Source organism: Triturus cristatus, chromosome 3_2 (assembly GCF_964204655.1).
Source record: "Triturus cristatus chromosome 3_2, aTriCri1.1, whole genome shotgun sequence".
NCBI classification, from domain to species: Eukaryota; Metazoa; Chordata; class Amphibia; order Caudata; family Salamandridae; genus Triturus; species Triturus cristatus.
Window position 1 is genome coordinate 343,560,481 of NC_140584.1, and position 16,973 is coordinate 343,577,453.

Consider the following 16,973-nt stretch of genomic DNA (forward strand, 5'->3'; position numbering starts at 1 on the left):
CTACCCGCTTCCCCATGTTATTTTTCTCATTCTGGATACTTATTTGGTCTCTTTTGACTGAATTCTTTCGGCTTCTAATCAACTGTCCGCTCTCTATCTCTTGTTTCTTTTGCTTTTTCCTTTGCTCCTCTTTCATTTGTTTACTTTTTTCTTTTTGACCCTCCCCTGTTTATTCTCTAAATTTGTTACTCCTCATCTTACACATTTCTTATCTTCTCTTTTCGTATTATCTTATCTTAATTCTGTTTTTCTTTTTCCCCTTTATCGCTTTTTTCCTCTCTGATTTCGTACCCTATTTTTTGATTGTATCTTCATTTTTTCCTACTTTGTTCTTCTTTCTTGTAATCTTTATCTTTTATTATTCACATACTTCTTTTTATGTTCAATTGCAAATTTTTCATTGCACTCATGGTCTTGATTTTGGTTGTTTTTATATTGACTATATAATTTTTGTTGAATTATCTAATATTGTTACTAGTACTAGTACCTCTTTTGCTTCGTAATGTCTGATAATGTTCTGATTATTTCATGGAATGTGAAAGGGCTACGTAATCCAGTTAAGAAACAGCAGGTACTTACCCATCTCTCTAAACTTCAATGCAAAGTTGCTATGCTACAAGAAACACACCTTACTGAGAGTGATATTCATTCCCTTAAAAAACAATGGGTAGGTCATGTTTATAGTTCTCCTTCCAAAGATAGGAAAAATGGTGTTGCAATACTCTTTCACAAATCCTTATCCCTCACAATAGAAAAAGAGGAAAAGGATGGAGATGGTCGATGGCCATTTCTTCATACTAATATTAATGGGTCTCATGTTTCCTTACTCAATAGCTATGGCCCCACAGGCATTGACTGCCAACTTTGGCAATCTATGTCCCAAATTCTTCATACTTGTGCTAGCTCTAACCTCATAGTGGGCGGTGACTGTAATTAGGTTATGGATCCTTTCACTGATAGGAAATCATCTTCTAGGTACATCCCCAATAAAATGCAAAAAACGTTTATTGGGACTATTCATCCACGAGGCCTAGTAGATGCCTGGAGAATATTCAACCCAGATAGTTTAGAATATACCTTTTATTCCCCCACTCATAACCTCTAGAATAGATTACATATTTTTAAGTCCACACCTCCTTTCCAACCTTTTACACGCAGAGATTGGTTCCATTCTCAAGAACTGGAACATGCTTATTTTTCTTCTAAAAATGCCGATACCCTGAAGACTTTAGTCCAAGCAAAACTTGACTACAATAGGAAATCCACGGAGGAGGCCTCAGGGACGTTGTTAAAAGTGAACTCAAAATGTTATGGTGGTCGCAACCGAGCTGGTAAACTTTGCTGAACTACCTGAAGGTTAAATCTCAAAGATCTTGAGTAGTCTAGATTATTGATGACAAGGACATTCTCCGCCTTAAAGATGAAGAAATTTTAACGTGTTTTACAGATTTCTATAAGAACCTTTATACCCCTGAAATTTTCCCGTCTGACACAAATCTGGATTCTTTTTTCGAGTCACTACCTCCCTGCCCCTCTCCTCTTCCTGAGTGCTCAATTTTGGAAGGAGATATTTCTCTTTCTGAGACTAAATCCTCTTTGTCCATGTTACCTAAGGATAAGGCTCCTGGCCCTGAGGGTCTCATTGCTGAGTTCTATTCTTGCTTTTTCTCGGTTCTTCTGCCCCATCTTTTATCTCTTATTCCAACATTTTGTTCGTCATGGTGAAGCTCGAGGCTCTTTTCTTGAAGCCATGATTTGTCTTATTCCTAAAAAAGATAAAGATCTGTCCCGATGCGCCAACTACTGTCTTTTATCTTTGATTAATCTGGATTGTAAGCTCTGTGTCAAGATATTAGCCCTTCGCATCAATCAGGTCTTTCCTGATTTAATTGGCTCTGAACATACGGGATTTGTAAAGGGAAGGACTATTTCTGATAACTCAAGAACTTTCCTCAATATTATTCATCTTGCAGCTTAGAGTTCTTCCCCTATAGCCGCCATAACCCTGGATGCAGAAAAAGCTTTCTACCGCATCCATTGGCTTTTTATGACGCGCACCCTTGAATGGCATGGTTTTGGTCCTTCTAATCTATCTCTTATTAATCTATTATATTCCTCTCCGACCACTTCAGTCTTTGTTAACGGCTCACAATTTTCCTATTTGCCTTTACAAAGGGGTACCCGTCAGGGATGTCCTCTCTCTCCGTTACTTTTTATCCTTTCTCTTGAACCTTTGCTTCATTCCTTGTGACACTTCCCCACATTCCGTGGCGTCACGCACAAATCTGTTGAAATTAAGTTTACTGCTTACGCTGATGATATTATGTTATATGTCTCTGATCCTTCTACTTCTATGGCTGCTTTTACCAAAATTCTCTCTTCTTATGCGGCCTTGTCAGGGTATAAATTGAATTTTTCCAAATCTGAGGTGCTTCCTTTAAACAAATATTGTTTAAGAAGCACGTTTGAGGGTATTGATTTTAAATGGAATACTAATACTATTACATGCTTAGGTATTAAATATCTTCTACCCTTGCTAACACTTTAATTTGGAAGAAGTCTTATCAAAAGTTAAGAATATAACAGATAGATGGTACCCTCTTTTTTTTGTCGTGGTGGGGTAGATTAGACACTATTAAAATGATGATGCTTCCCGTTATAACATTTTATTTATCCATGCTACCAGTTAAATTACCATTGAAGTTTTTTAAAACCCTTAATGGAACTCTGAGTAAATTTCTCTGGAACGGCAGGAAGGCCCGTATTTCTTTAGCCCTTCTCTCTGCCCCAAAAGACCGGGGTGGCGTCCATTTTCCCAATTTTCGACAGTATCTTTCTTCTTTTCTAATTAGCTAAATGATACCCTATATATCTACTTAGGGTGAAGTTCTCTCTTCTGTTTGGTATAAGTTGGAAGAATCTCTGATTTCTCCTTTCCCTTTTTCTCTCTTAGTAAATTTTACCCATCATCGCTCTTTCAATTATCCAACAATTTCTAAATTAATTTCAACTTTTCATCCTATTAAATGTAAATCTCATACTCCCTTACAGATATTTTTAGATTCTTCTATTTGGCATAACAAAAATATCAAATTATCCAACTGCACTATTTGTTGGAAAGCATGGACGGCCAAAGGGATTTTTCAAGTTAAACAATTAATACAGGATTCTCGGTGTCTTTCTTTTCAAGAGGTTCAGTCTGCATTTGACCTACCTGCATCTTCACTGCATAGATACGAGTCTCTACTACTGCTCTTAACGGATCAGTTCTCTCTATTTTCTAGTTTCCCCTCAGGATCCTCTGTTAGAACCATTATCCACCTCCTCTTTTATTAAAGCCTCCCAAGTTTACAAATACCTACATTTTTAGGTCTCGGGACCATCCGGTCGGCAGACCGGAAGTCCGGAGATTTAATGTCTTGGAGAAGAGGGGCTTGCACCCGCCCCTCTTCTCCCCTGTTCTCCATTGGCTGGCCTCTTGAATGCTGGCCAGCCACTGGAGAACAGGTCAGTCACTCCGTTGAAGCCCCATCTTTTTCGGATCGGGGGGCGTGTTTTTTGCGTTCCGTTTCATTAAACCGCAAAACACGCCCCCGAATCCGAAAAAGACGCTGCCTTTCTCCGAGGCATTTCTGCTCTGCCTCGGAGAAAGGCAGTGGTGTCTTCCGGTGCCCTCGTGTTTTTTTTTGCTCTTTAACTTTCTGTGACTCAGCGGCTTTTTAGACTGGATTGGGTATGAGGCCATTTCCGGTTCATCCCGTTGTACGGGACCTTCGGAAGTTTTGCAGCGCAATCATTGCAGTTGATTAGAGGTGGGGCGGAATGTTAATGGTGGCGGCATCGGTTTGCCCCTGGGAGGCATGGATCGAGTCAAAGGGCGCGAGAAGGGAATTCGAACTGAACCGCGACCTTCTCTCCTGAGGCGGCCTGTGGTCCATGGGCTGTCGCGAGTGTGGACTGTGACCCTGCGCTGGTGACCCCTCTCTCCTGGAGTGCTGCTGCTCCCGGGGCTGTGTGTGTGGATGTGTGCGCACACTGCACGCCTGCTCCTTCCGAGGCTAACCCACTTTCCCAGGCACAGGAGAGACACAAGCTCTCAGCACTGATTGCGCTGAAGGAGAAAAACAGCATCGGAGGCAGGTTCGGCGTCCCTCCCTGTAGCCCCCCACTCATCCCATCCAAGTCCTGCTTCCCCTCCAACCTTGCGATCTCATCCCCGTCAAACGTTCTTCCTAAGCCACGTCCCCTCGCCCACTCTCACGCCTCCAAGCCTTCTTTTCACTCACATCCCCGCCGAGCTGTGCCCTCACTCGCTTCCACCCTTAGCCCCCTCTCGCCCCGTCGAGCTGTGCCCGGGTTCTCACTCACTTCCACTCTGGCCCCCTCCCGCTCCTCCGAGCTGCCCCTGGGATCTCACTCATTTTTACCCTTCGTCCACTCTCGCCCCGCCGAGCTGTGCCCTCACTCGCTTCCACCCATAGCCCCCTCTCGCTACTCCGAGCTGCCCCTGGGATCTCTCACTCACTTCGACCCTTCGCCCCCTCTCGCCCCACAGAGCTGTGCCCGGGCTCTCACTCACTTCCACCCTGAGCCCCCTCCCTACCGCCCCGTGCTATGCCCTCACTCACTTCCCTCACCCGTCCATCCCTCTGTGCATCAAACTCACATCCCGCCTTAGCCCCCTGGAAACCACTCCGAGTTGTGCACCTCCTTCACACCCCACCAAGCCACACTCTCACCCCTCTAATCTATGGCCCCCAGTCCTCACTCATATCTCTCCTCAGCAGCCCCACTACACCAGGAGCTATCCCCTCGCCAGCCTCACTTACCCCATGAGGAATGGTCCTCGCATCTCTCCTCGCCAGCCCTCGCCCTCATGAGCTATGGTCCTCACTTTCACCCCACTTTAAGCCCTGCACCTCCTTCACACCCCACCCAAGCCACACTCTCACCCCTCCAGTTCAAGCTATGCTCTTCACCCACTCCCCAGGAGCCCTGTCCCTCACTCACTTCCCTCACCCTCATGAGCTATGGTCCTCACTCGCATCCCACCAAAGGCACATCTCACTCCTCTAAGCAATGCTCCTCGCTCACATCCCTCATCCCCAACCCACTGCCTTCATATTTCTGCTCGGGCGAGATGTGGGCTATGGTTTATGTTGCCAACTGGGCCCTCAGATGAACTGAATTCAGAAATCACATTTAACAAACTGTTTGATCCTGAGCAAATTACCTCAGCTAACGTATCCGCTAGAAAAACAACACGTACTAGTCCTACGCTCACACATATGCATATCCTCACACCCCCAACCAAAGCCCTGCAGCTCACCAACTTCTCTTCTACCTCACACCGTCCCAACCCGCCCCCACTCCTTGTATTTCCCACAACGCCCCCTCCCACCTAGTAGCCTGTAGGAAAGTCCAATGCTTCTCTGGGTTGCCAGGACAACCGTTTAATCAGAGGGCTGCCCCCTCTGATTCAGGAGGCTCGCACTCGTGAGGGGCACATGGATGGAGCGGGGGGCACGGACAGGGCACTGCACGGGGAATGGCACTGCCCAGAGAGAGAGAGATGGAGGCTGCAGGGGACGCGGGCACATGTCTTGGAGAATATGATCTTATTTTGCAGCTGTGAAACCAGGGAGACCCGGGTTTCAATCTCAGCTTCCACAACTGATTAAGTGTGCGACCTGGTGCCATCCGCTGCATCTCTCTAACCCCAGATCCACTAGCTGGCAACAAGGAGAGCCGTCAGGCAAACTTTCTGAGCGTTACGTAATTACAGTAATGCCATCGGCATTTGCATATGCTAAGAAGCACCTTTGTAGCGAGAGGGTGAGACACGCACAGCCTAACCAACCATTGATGCACAGTGCCCGCCCAATGATGCCAACTAATAAAAGAGGGCTAAGGCAACTGCCCTGGAAAATGGCAAAGAGGATACAGATAAAGCAGCACAGAAACCGTTTAAAAACAAACAAATATGTATGAGCACAAGAGCAGAGACAGTTCTGAAAGAGTGAGGTATCCAAGGCTGCTCCAAACCAGGCGAGAGTCATTCATGTCATTCAGTTCTGCGTTCCCTTTGCATCTTGGTACTTGCAGTCCCAGGTGAAAGAACAACTGCAGACTCCCAGACGCAAAGTAAAAAAAAAAGAGTAGACGATGTGCTCACAGCTGACATGGGAGATTTATATTATCTCTCATCAGCACTGAATTTAACTTCAATAGAGCAGTAATTTTTTTAGTTAAACTAGTGCCCAGTGAGAATGATACATGATAAAATTATGAATACATTTTTAGGTCTGGCATCAGTAGAATGACTGAAAACAGTTCTACACACCCTTCAGGCTTCCCTATTCCATCCACGAGTATTTATCTCATCAAGACCAGGTGTTTAGGTCTCGCCTATTAGTTACCAATTCTTCAAAATATTCATGGAGTGGACTTTGTCTCCGATTAGAGGCATCTTTCCCTCTCACCTCGCGCTTCTTGCAGTTACAGGCCCATGGAATGATGCAATTTTGCAACTGAGGATTTTTCAGCATAATTGAAGATTTGCAGCATTTTCCACATAATCGACCATCTTCTGCTGCTTCAAGGGACATTGTGTCTCCCTCCCCCCACCTCTCTGGGGTACAGGGCATAGCACAAACCAGGGCCCCTCAGCAGTCAAGACTATGAATATCTGTGGGTTATGGAATCTCGGGACCCCCACCTCATCCAGCTGGGGGCCCCCATTGTTTTGTATCAAACCACTGCTGGGCTAGTGAGGGGGTCCCTCCCCCCTAAAAACAAGCATTTACAATGCAACGGTCTCGGCATTGTTAAAGTTAGAGCTATTGGCATTGCTCATGACAATGCCGTTTCTTTAAATGTTTTAAAAACAAAAACATAAACAAAAAAAATGTCATGAGCAATGCCAATAGCTCTAACTTTACCAATGCCGAGACCATTCCATTGTAAATGCTTGTTCTTCTAGTCGCCCTAAAAGTAAAGTTGAGCTTTTATGGGAATCTGATCTACAATGCACCCCTTCCGTTCATACTTGGAACTCCATTTAGACACTCATACATCACACCTCTTGTATTTGTAGCACCACTCAGACCCTTTATTATTTTATCATAGATTATTTTTAACTCCATTATCAATTTCCAGGTATTGTTCACATCTATTGTGGACTTGTTCATTGCGATTGCATTTCAGGTAATTACCTCTAATTGGAAAGATGCCTCTAAAGTTTCCTTCTCAACCAGGTGGAACCTTCTTTGTTATCATCATAGACTGGACAGAGCTTCTTCTAAAACTTCTCAACAACTTATTCGTAAAGAAGCCTTCTGGTCTCCACTTACTAGCTATTTATCTGCATCTGCACTGCGTAATCAAAATAGCTCTTTTGTTTATCAACCACCATGAGTACCTTATTCTTTTATCGTTTATCTTTTTTATTCTATTTCCTTTGATATGTCACATGTACAGTTATTACTCTGTTTTTGGATACCAATGTGATTATTATAAAATTATTGTTCTATTGTAATATTAGATGAAGATATGATTATATCTCCAATTTCTTTTCTTCTTTCCTTCCTTTCCATTTCGTTTCTCGCTTTTCTGTCTTTTCCTCTTCTTTAGATTTTCCTTTCTTCTGTAAAATTCAAAAATGTAAAATGCTATTTATTCTTTCAGGTACAAATTTTATTATTGCTTTTTCTTTGTGGTATATTTTTAGATTCATGATAACAACAAGTTTTATGATACTTATTCCACCAATTTATTTATTCAGTTGTTTAATTAATGCTACTTGTTTTATATGCTTTGTGGTACATCATATTCATGATTCTAATTACTTTAATAAAGCTCTTTAAACAAAAAAAAAAGGATGTAGCCCTGTATCCTGTGTTTTAACTATTAAATTTCAGCTTCCAAAAGCATTTACTCAACAATTTTTGCGACAAGTGTGTAAACACCAGGAACCCATCGCAGAATTGACTTGTTTGGATTTTACTATTTACATTTTTGTTATAACCTGCGGATCGCACTTCCTTCGGAAATTGGATTTAGAGGAGCGCTTTGCATATCGCGTTATTTGGACCTATTGAAAAGTCCACTGTAAGGTTTTACCTTATTTTTTTGTTTCTCCAATGCACCGCTCGCGTTGCATCATTCAAATGTAGTGCTGGAGCACGAGTTTTGTAAATAAAATCCGCTTGATGAAATAAACTCTATTGCATGGTTTTTACTAAAATTCGTAGAACTACTAACATATAATACAAGAGTGTATAACATGTGAAATGTGCACAAGGCACGATAGTTTGATTTCTTAGTCAACATAATGAGAATAATGCTAACTGAATGTTATTCTGTCTTTCTAAATGTAGAAAAATAAACAACAAAGACACAGCTTTTTTTTTTGGGAAAGTAGTGTAGGTTTTTAGAAATTATTCTCTGTTTTGTTAAAATAATGTAGGCCTCAGAATTGTTAGGGGATGTGCTTTCCGTGCTCCTGTCCTTCAAATGTAACCAATGCTTCCTCGAAGTATAGATATATAGCTTGTTTCTAAAAAGTCTTTAAAGTTCCTTCCTGTCTAGGCGAGGATTGTAGATGGCATGAATGTAACTATTGCTAGATTTAGTATACATTTGAAACTAGGTTCTTTTCCTCTTCTTCTCTTGGAAATTGTACAATATTTAGACAAAGAGTGTTTAGAAAATAATAGTAAAGTCACTGTCAGTAGATTGTCATACTATCGTGAATAACCAACAGAGAGGCTTGCTGATGAGAGAGAATGCAACATTTTATCTGAAGAAAGGAAGTAGCGTACTATAAAGATTCCTGTGGGAAAGTGTTCCAAGGGTCCTTCACAAGATTGGTGACCTGTTCTGCGTTCGTAGTATGCTGCATGCCGTGCTGATTCCTGATTCTCTGGCTGGCAGAACCGGCTGTTCCTAAGAGACTTTCCTAGAGACTTTGCACATCATTGGCTGGTGATGCTGCCTTTCCCATACTCTAACAGCCCTGGGGTTAGCTTTTCAGACTTAATTGCACGCTGTGCATTAGTATTTCATTTCGGAAGTGAACTGTTGTTTCGCTGATGTTTTCTCTCTCTCTCCCACTTCTCTATACCTGATGTTCTTTGTTTAAAAAAATGTTTCTTATCCAATAACACAGAGACAATATCAGCAAGTGCACATAAATATCTAACATGTGGAATTAATAAACTAGCCATAATAAATATTATATAAAAATGCAGTAACAGCACTTAATTCATTATACAGTCCAGTTCGTTAGCAGGATCTAAAAAATCTGACCAGGATAAGCAATGTGCAAAAATGTGGTAGCAGCAACAATTCATTATACAGTTGAGCTTATAAGCATACTCAAGGGTTAAAAGTAGATCATTAATGAAACCTATCCAGCCAAGTCGTTAACACTGCCCATACCTTCCTTCTCTTTTGCCTGTATGCCCTTACGAGCATACAGAGCCACTACAAATTGATATATGTGCATAAAGCGCCCCTTCCATTGCTGAAAGGTCGGAGGTAAGATATCTAACCATGATGAGGAGATACACAGTCTGTAGGCTGTCATTGCAATAAAAAGTATTTCCATCCCAGGCCCAACAATGTCTTAGCCACACCCAATAACATAAGTTGTGGTGACGGGATGATTTTACATTTTAATACCTCTCCTAAAAAGCCAAGCAGGGGGGTAACTCCTTTACCCCAAGGGAGATTTCTTCAGTCAGCTGGGCAGCAGCTCGTCGAAGGTCAAGTCTGTGAAGTCCAAGATTAATCCGAGGCCCTGGGGCCACGTTATTCACCTTTATCCCCAAGATTAGGGGAGTGTCCAGAGTAGTGTCCACCAATGAGAAGTGAGGCGGGAAAGGGTGGCTACACCCTCTCCCCTTTGTGTGTTTCCCGCCTGGGCGAGGGGCAGGATGCCCCTGAACCGGTTCCAAGCGGTGTATGCAGAATGTAGGCGCTGTAGCAGCCTACGTGCAACTCTGAAAGGCATCCTAAGGTGCACCCACCCAGTTCCAATCCACATATCCTGTCTGGGGAGGTGCTAGCACCTCCCTGCCACAGGAGCCCTATTGTCCAGCTGGCGAGGCTGGGATTTTCCCCAGCAACAGCCAGCCAGAGTCGTGTGGGTGGCGGGTAGTAGCCATTTTGTACTATGTGTGCACTTTTAAATTGGTGTCTAAATTCTGCCGCTTTTCCCATATCGCCCCTCTAGCAGGGGGGAATCATGCCCTCATGCCCATGGCTGGACTGGGGGTATGATTCTTACATGTTTGACACCAAACACGATATGGTTCTGTGTAGCCATTCTCAAGTTATCGCGTTATCGTGATAGACTTATAATGCGGTTAAGAGTATATGGTATGGCTACACTACAAACAACCCAGCAATGATTTTATGAATGTTGCAGAGGGGCCCTACTCAGGTAGGGGTCCCCCCTCACACATACCTCAGCACCCTGCCTTGTAGGATTACCAAGGCCTGCAATAGGGGTGACCTATGAGAGAATATGTGTTGTAATGGGGTGGGATATTGGGTACCTATATCCCTGTAATGGGTGCTAGCACCACCTTACCCAGACTACAGTAGTGGTCTAGTGGTCTCAGTTTGTATGGCTGTCCCAGGGTGGCACAATAAGTGCTGCAGCCCTGGTAGGCCTACTGAGGGACCCATGCCCTGGGTACCTAGGGTACCATCTACAAGGGACTGTCAGGGCATCCTCAGTATCCAATTGGATTGTACCTAGGGTACTCACATCAGTTTTAAGGAGAAAGCAGATAGGCTGGGGTCCTGGATAGCAGGATCCAAGCCAGACTAGTCAAAAATCACTAAAATACCAGGCAAAAAGTTGGGGGCAACCATTAGTCAGATTCCACCTTCCTACAAGGGCGAACAAAAAATTATGAAACTTGGTATGTCCGTCTTGCAACCCGGGCGGCCTTCTCAAAAATAGCGTGGCGAAGCAGAAAGTTCCCAAAAAATACAAGGATAGCCTGTGACTGCCTTGGGTTTCTACCGTCCTGGGCTTCCTTATTTCAGGTAATCTGGAACCTATCTACTCTTTGAACTTCCACAGCTCAATCCCATCCTGAAAGTTCGAGGAAGGATGCTTTCAAGAGATCCAGCATGTACGAGCGGATATCACACCCGCCACACCTTCATCTATCCCAAGAAACCGAAGGTTATTCCTGCGCTGTCGGTTTTCCATGTCCTCCAGTTTCCACTGAACATCGATTAATTGAGACTCATGTATCTTGAATTACTCTTTTACTTCTGTGGCCATTACCTCCAGGGCTGTGGCCCTGTCCTTGATATGGCTCAGGCCTTCCCCACCTTCCGAACAGCGCCTTCCAGTTTTTTCATAGCATGCCTTGCCCTTTTACTATCTGCCTGTATCTCAGCCTGATGTTCTTTAATGGACTCCAGAATTAAGCTTAACTCAGAGTTTAAGGGCATGGATCTAGTAAGCTGAGAGGCACCTGTGCCTGTTTCGTTAATAGCTAGTGCTTCCGGAGGGGTTCCAACCATCCTTGTGTGAGAATTATCCAATTTCAAACTACTACCAGTTATGTTCTTTGTTTTCCGGTTTCTTGATTCAGTACTGCATTTACTGGCCCTTTGTTTCTTCGGGCGCTTAAGGGCAGTTTCAGGTGCTTCCAGCGTACTGAATTCTGATGCTGAGGAATCTGTCCCCCTGAATTCGCTATTATATGAGTAAGGTACCTCAGACTCTGAATCATCTGTCAAAGAAAAGAATGTATCCACTCCATCCAGGGTGATATCTGTCATCGCTGCTGCCATAGCTCCACATTGCTCGATACCCAGCTCCTTGATGCACCCCTCCTTACTGTCTCCTGAGCTCGGGCCTGTCTCCTGAGCTCGGGGCCTGTTGAAGTGGGAGAGTCCCACCTGGGCTGGCTAAATCTATGTCCGCTGCTGAGATCTCCCCTTCAACTGCTACATGAGTCAAAGTTGCACAGACATCCGCTTCGCCTGGTTTCTCACTAATGCCTGGCTGGCTTGGCCCGTTACCAGAGGGCTTGCTGACAAAGTATTCAGTTATTGCAGGTTGCGGCTGTGATTGCAGTATAAGTTATGCATTGTTACCAAGACTCCCTGTCCCCTCCTCGATGCTAGTGACTGCCCTAGTCCCTTTGGTAGCGGCTAGGTTCCTTCTTTTTCCTGCACCCGTGCTTCCAGACCTGTATTCTCCTGTTTGGGCATCCACTGATTTACCTGACCCTGCAGTAGGTTGCTCCAAGGACGAATCCTGTCTACTAGCCAGGGTGCGAGCAGCAGGTCTGCTGGATGAACTCAATGCTTCTCCCCTGTCTTTTTGTACTGTGAGAAGTTGGCCTGATATATGCTGTCCACTAGTTATAGTGGGCACCTTGTATCAGTCCAAACAACCCCTTATGGTGATAGGTTAAAGACAACCTTTATTGAAAGCTATCCTAGTTGTAGCTATGGAGAGCAGCCTTCAGGCTAAGTCTTGAAGGAATGTAAAGCAGCTTGTTTTACCAGTCTATAATCTCATGAATGAAAGGACAACCACACCAGGTATATATTTAAAATATATGTATTTAAGATAAAACACACCCCTCTAGTCTCTTTATGAGGCTAGAGTTCGAAGTACTTAAGTTACAAGTAAGTATTCAACAGTAAAAGCACAAATACACGTATGGGCCCAAGGGGCGTACCAAACCATATACCAATAAAGTGGTATAAGAACCACGACTGAACTAGACACAAGGCCTAGAGCCTGTAGAAGTGCTTGAACCACAAGGAACCACCCAAGGTAGTGACACAGGGGACCCACGGGGGACGCGTGCAGTGTGAGAACACAGCCGGGAATCGCCGTTAACTTCTATGGGGAAAGTCGCGGTTGGAAATTAAGAGCTTAAGGATGATTAGAGGATGCCTGTGAGCAAACCCTTTTGGACCTAGAGGTGTCTAGGGCCAACACCCACGGGAGCACCGGAGTACTCAAGTTACCTCACCCAGGGAAGCCGGGTGCCTAGGTGTCTTTTGGTGTCGGGTCGCGTCGCTGTTTTCAATGGAAGCTGGCAAAGAAGTGCTGCTGCCGTGAAGAGAAGTGTCCGGAGAGATCCAAGCCTGGATCTAGGATGGAAGGAACCTGAAAGCAGAGGGGACAGAGTCTGGGTCACTTACCAGTGACCAGGGGCACGATAGTCCAATACCCACATGATGTCGGGTGCTTCAGGTGAGTTGACAGGTGTCTTGCCTCTTTAGCCATGAGGTCCAGGAGGCCTCGACGACAACCAGGAGCTGGATTCGAGCTGTCCCACAAAGTCTGTTGAGTGCTGCGGTGTCGGCGACCAGGATGAACCCAGCAAGCCTTGGCAACGGCAAGTCACGTGGAAATAGAAAAAGGACGTCGGTGCAGACCAGCAAGGTCTGGGGGACTCACCCAGCGAGGGTAAGTCGGGGCACGTCTGGAGCAACCAGGAAAGCCCAATCAGAAGAGGAGTGGCCTTCGTGGGGACCCACTAGCCAACGGGCTAGCGATCGCGAAGGAACCTCGAGCGGTCGCACTTGAAATCGGCCCACTTGTCACTCGTGGAGTGGAGGCCAGAGATCTTCGGTGCAGGAGGTGCTCAAGGCTGGGGCTACTCGGAGCTCAAAGCACAACTTCGAGGAAGACCAGGAAGATGATGGATCAGCAAAAGATCCCGGTGTCCAGGGGTCACGGTTCCAAGTCACCCACGATAGCCACTTGCCCTAGCTTGGCTGTGGATTCAGGGTAGCCTCAGGGAAGTCTGGAAATCCACCTCTGGGGATGCAGAGACTTCGGCGTCTGGCAGGAGCTTCAGAATTGCAGACCGGACAGTTGCTTCTTTGGTGCCTGCCAAGCAGGGAAGTCACTCCTTGACCCCAAGGGAGATTTCATCCATCTTCTAGTCGAAATAGAAAGTCGAAGGTCCAGGATATATGTTGCAGAGTTTCGTCCAGGGTATTCTAAAGTTGTAAGGACTGGATTCCCATACTTATACTAAGTTTGGGGGCTGGACATACTCTAGGGACCCACCTATGGGAGGGTTTGGAAAGAGGGGTGGTTACACCTATTTCCTTTGTCCAGTTTCGCACCAGAGCAGGGTCAGGTAGCCCCTGCAACCGGCTTGAACTGGACTATGCACAGGGACACCAAGTGTGCCCCCAGTGCAGGACTTCAAAGCACTAGAGAGTGCTCCTGTCCAGCCCCAATACACATCTGCCTGTCTGGGGAGGTGGTTACACCTCCCTGTGACAGGAAACCTATTGTCCAGGCCTCCCCTGCCGGAGTTTCGGGCAGCAGCAGGAGGCCAGACCCGTGTCTGTGGCATCCATTTTGTGATGCCAGGACTTTAGAAAGTCTTTACCGGGTAGACCAGTGTGAACATGTCTCTCCCTCTAGAAGGGTGGAATGCTACCCCCGCCGCCAGAACTGGTGGGGGGGGGGGGGGGGTAGTATTCCAAAGTGTTTGACACCAAACACGACATGTTTCCGTGCAGCCAGTCCAAAGTTAGCATTTACCGCGAGGTTATGATGCACTTAAGAGTATATAGTCAGGCTGCACCAAACACAGCATCTGAGGAGGTACTCCGAACGCTGCATAGGGGCTCTGCTCATGCAGGGGAACCCTCTCACATAAAAACCAAGCAGGCACCACCTTACCCAGGCTGCAGTAGCAGACCTGTGGTGTCATTTTGGAGTGCTTCCCAGGGGTGGCATAAAGCATGCTTCAGCCCCTGGTAGGCCTTTGAGGTACCTATGCCCTAGGTACATAGTATACCATATACTAGGGGCTTATAAGGCACTCCAGAATCCAATTAGAAATGTACCTAATGTACATGGAAGCCATTTTAGAGAGGAAGCAGCTAGGCTGGGGTCCTGATTAGCAGGGCCACAGCCAGACTAAGTTCGAAAAACAGTGAAACACCAGCAAAAAGTGGGGGTTCCCATGTGAAGCAGATCCTACTCTCCTACATGTACCTTTGCTGGTTTTGGTGGCATTTTGGGGCATGCAGCCACCCAGGCACTTCCAAAACTGAGGCCAGCCACCAATCGGGGGACTCCCTTGATGAGCTCCGCCCTCCGCCCTCCGCCCAAGGACACCAAAACACCGTCGCACTCTAGGCTTGAGAACAGCAGGACACCAGCTCCTAATCCTGCGCTCTCCCTGTGCCGGGGATCCAACCAGCATGCTGCAGCCTCTCAAGATGAGAACAGCACCAGCCGTTCGCACAAGCGAAAATGGCAGGTAACTCAGCTGTGACAGCGGAAGCAAGGGGGGTGTTAGAGACCTTGGGAGAGCTCCGCCGCAATGCGTCTATGCGGCCGCCACCTTACTATACCTGATATTCTGATGTTTTCGTAAATGAACTGTAGTGATTATTGTGAATCTATTTTGTATTTTATGAACCGAATAATTACATTTTAATTTATATTGGTGCTTGACCATTCATATTATGAAATAACAAGAAAAACTAATAGAAAAGAATAGTGTTTGTCTTCATTACTGAGTTATTTTGATATATTTACAATGACCATCATTGAAGGTCCTCGTAGAGAAATAGCATTCCGTCTTTCATTATTTGGTCCCTTTTAGCTCTACCAAAGATTCATCGGAAGACCTTTGATATTGCTAACTGTGTGATAATGACTTGTGGGCCCGTCATTAAAGTTATGCTTCCGATTATTGTATAGTGGTTGGTGTGGATAGGTAAGCTGACAAAAATCTCCCAACGCTTCAGCTGCATCAGTTTTTGGTAGTTGCATCGGATGGTTAGTTTAGACTAAAATACTAGGTAATGAAGAGACGGAGTTTAAAGACAGGACAGATTTAAACAGTTTATGATATATGTTAGTTTTATACCTTTATGTCACGTTGAGGTTTGTTAAATCTCAATGGAATTAGTGGGTCCGTTGTTGGCCTGAGATCCCAGGATAACCCTAAGGGCTGTCTTAGTGATGCATACACTAAGCTTTATGTGCTTTGTCTGCTGTTGATGTTGTACTAGGCGGTCATCAAACTGAAAGTTACTGCACAGGGAAATTTTTGCTGAATGAAATAGTGGAGATTTATTTGGGTCACTTCAGAAGCGCAACTGGGGAAGTCCAGAGATTTATCCACTTGTAAGAGAGCATAATCACACTGGTCGAGGTTGTGCTGGAGTGTAGAATTTCTTAGAGTGCATGAAATACTTTCGTATTTCTTTTAGTGGAGCAGACAAGCTGTGTTTATGTAGTTCGTTATTGTTTGTTAAAAGATTTGAAAAGACATTGACGCTGATTTTTGTAAATGAAGGGTCAGTAGAAGGACTAGTACTGACATAACAAAGAGACAGTGGTGAGTACACGTCACTAAAAGTGCCACACTGCTATAGGTTAGTTAGTGTGAGTCGCGAAGAAACATAACACGGAAGGGAGTTTGCAGATTTATTTACTAATACGTACTTTACAGATTTAAAAAGAAAATATTTAGATATTTAAATTGTTGAAAATATTGTTTAGCAAAGATCAGCCAATAGTGATTAGAGAAGGAGTTTCTATAGCTCCGAAGGTACGCCTGCATCATTTATGGCAATAGAAAGGGGATACCATACTTGTACCTGGTTAGAAAATTGGATGAAATATACAGAACATGTGGGTAATTTGGAATTTCCAGCAAATGGTAATTTTAATACTATGGGGTCTATTAGGATGTAGGGGGGGATCGCCGCCACCCGCATGGCGGTGGCGATCCGCCCTACAACACACCCTGCCTGCCACCCATTTCCCCCCACCATATTAGTATGGCGGGGGGACCCCGGTGGATGGAAAGACCGTCCACCGGTTTTCAGCCGGTCACACCGGTGACCGGGCGGAAAAGGGGCCTGATATGGTGGCGGTGTCTGCTAGACACCGCCATCCATATTAGGAAAGCAGCGGGAAGCAGCCACGGAAAGGA

At 45.2% G+C, this 16,973-nt stretch overlaps 1 long non-coding RNA gene across 1 annotated transcript in view; it reads left to right on the plus strand.

Moving 5' to 3' along the window:
- Window positions 1–16,973, plus strand: part of LOC146857339 (uncharacterized) — a 55,077-nt gene that overhangs the window by 15,732 nt on the left and 22,372 nt on the right. The window lies entirely within an intron of this gene.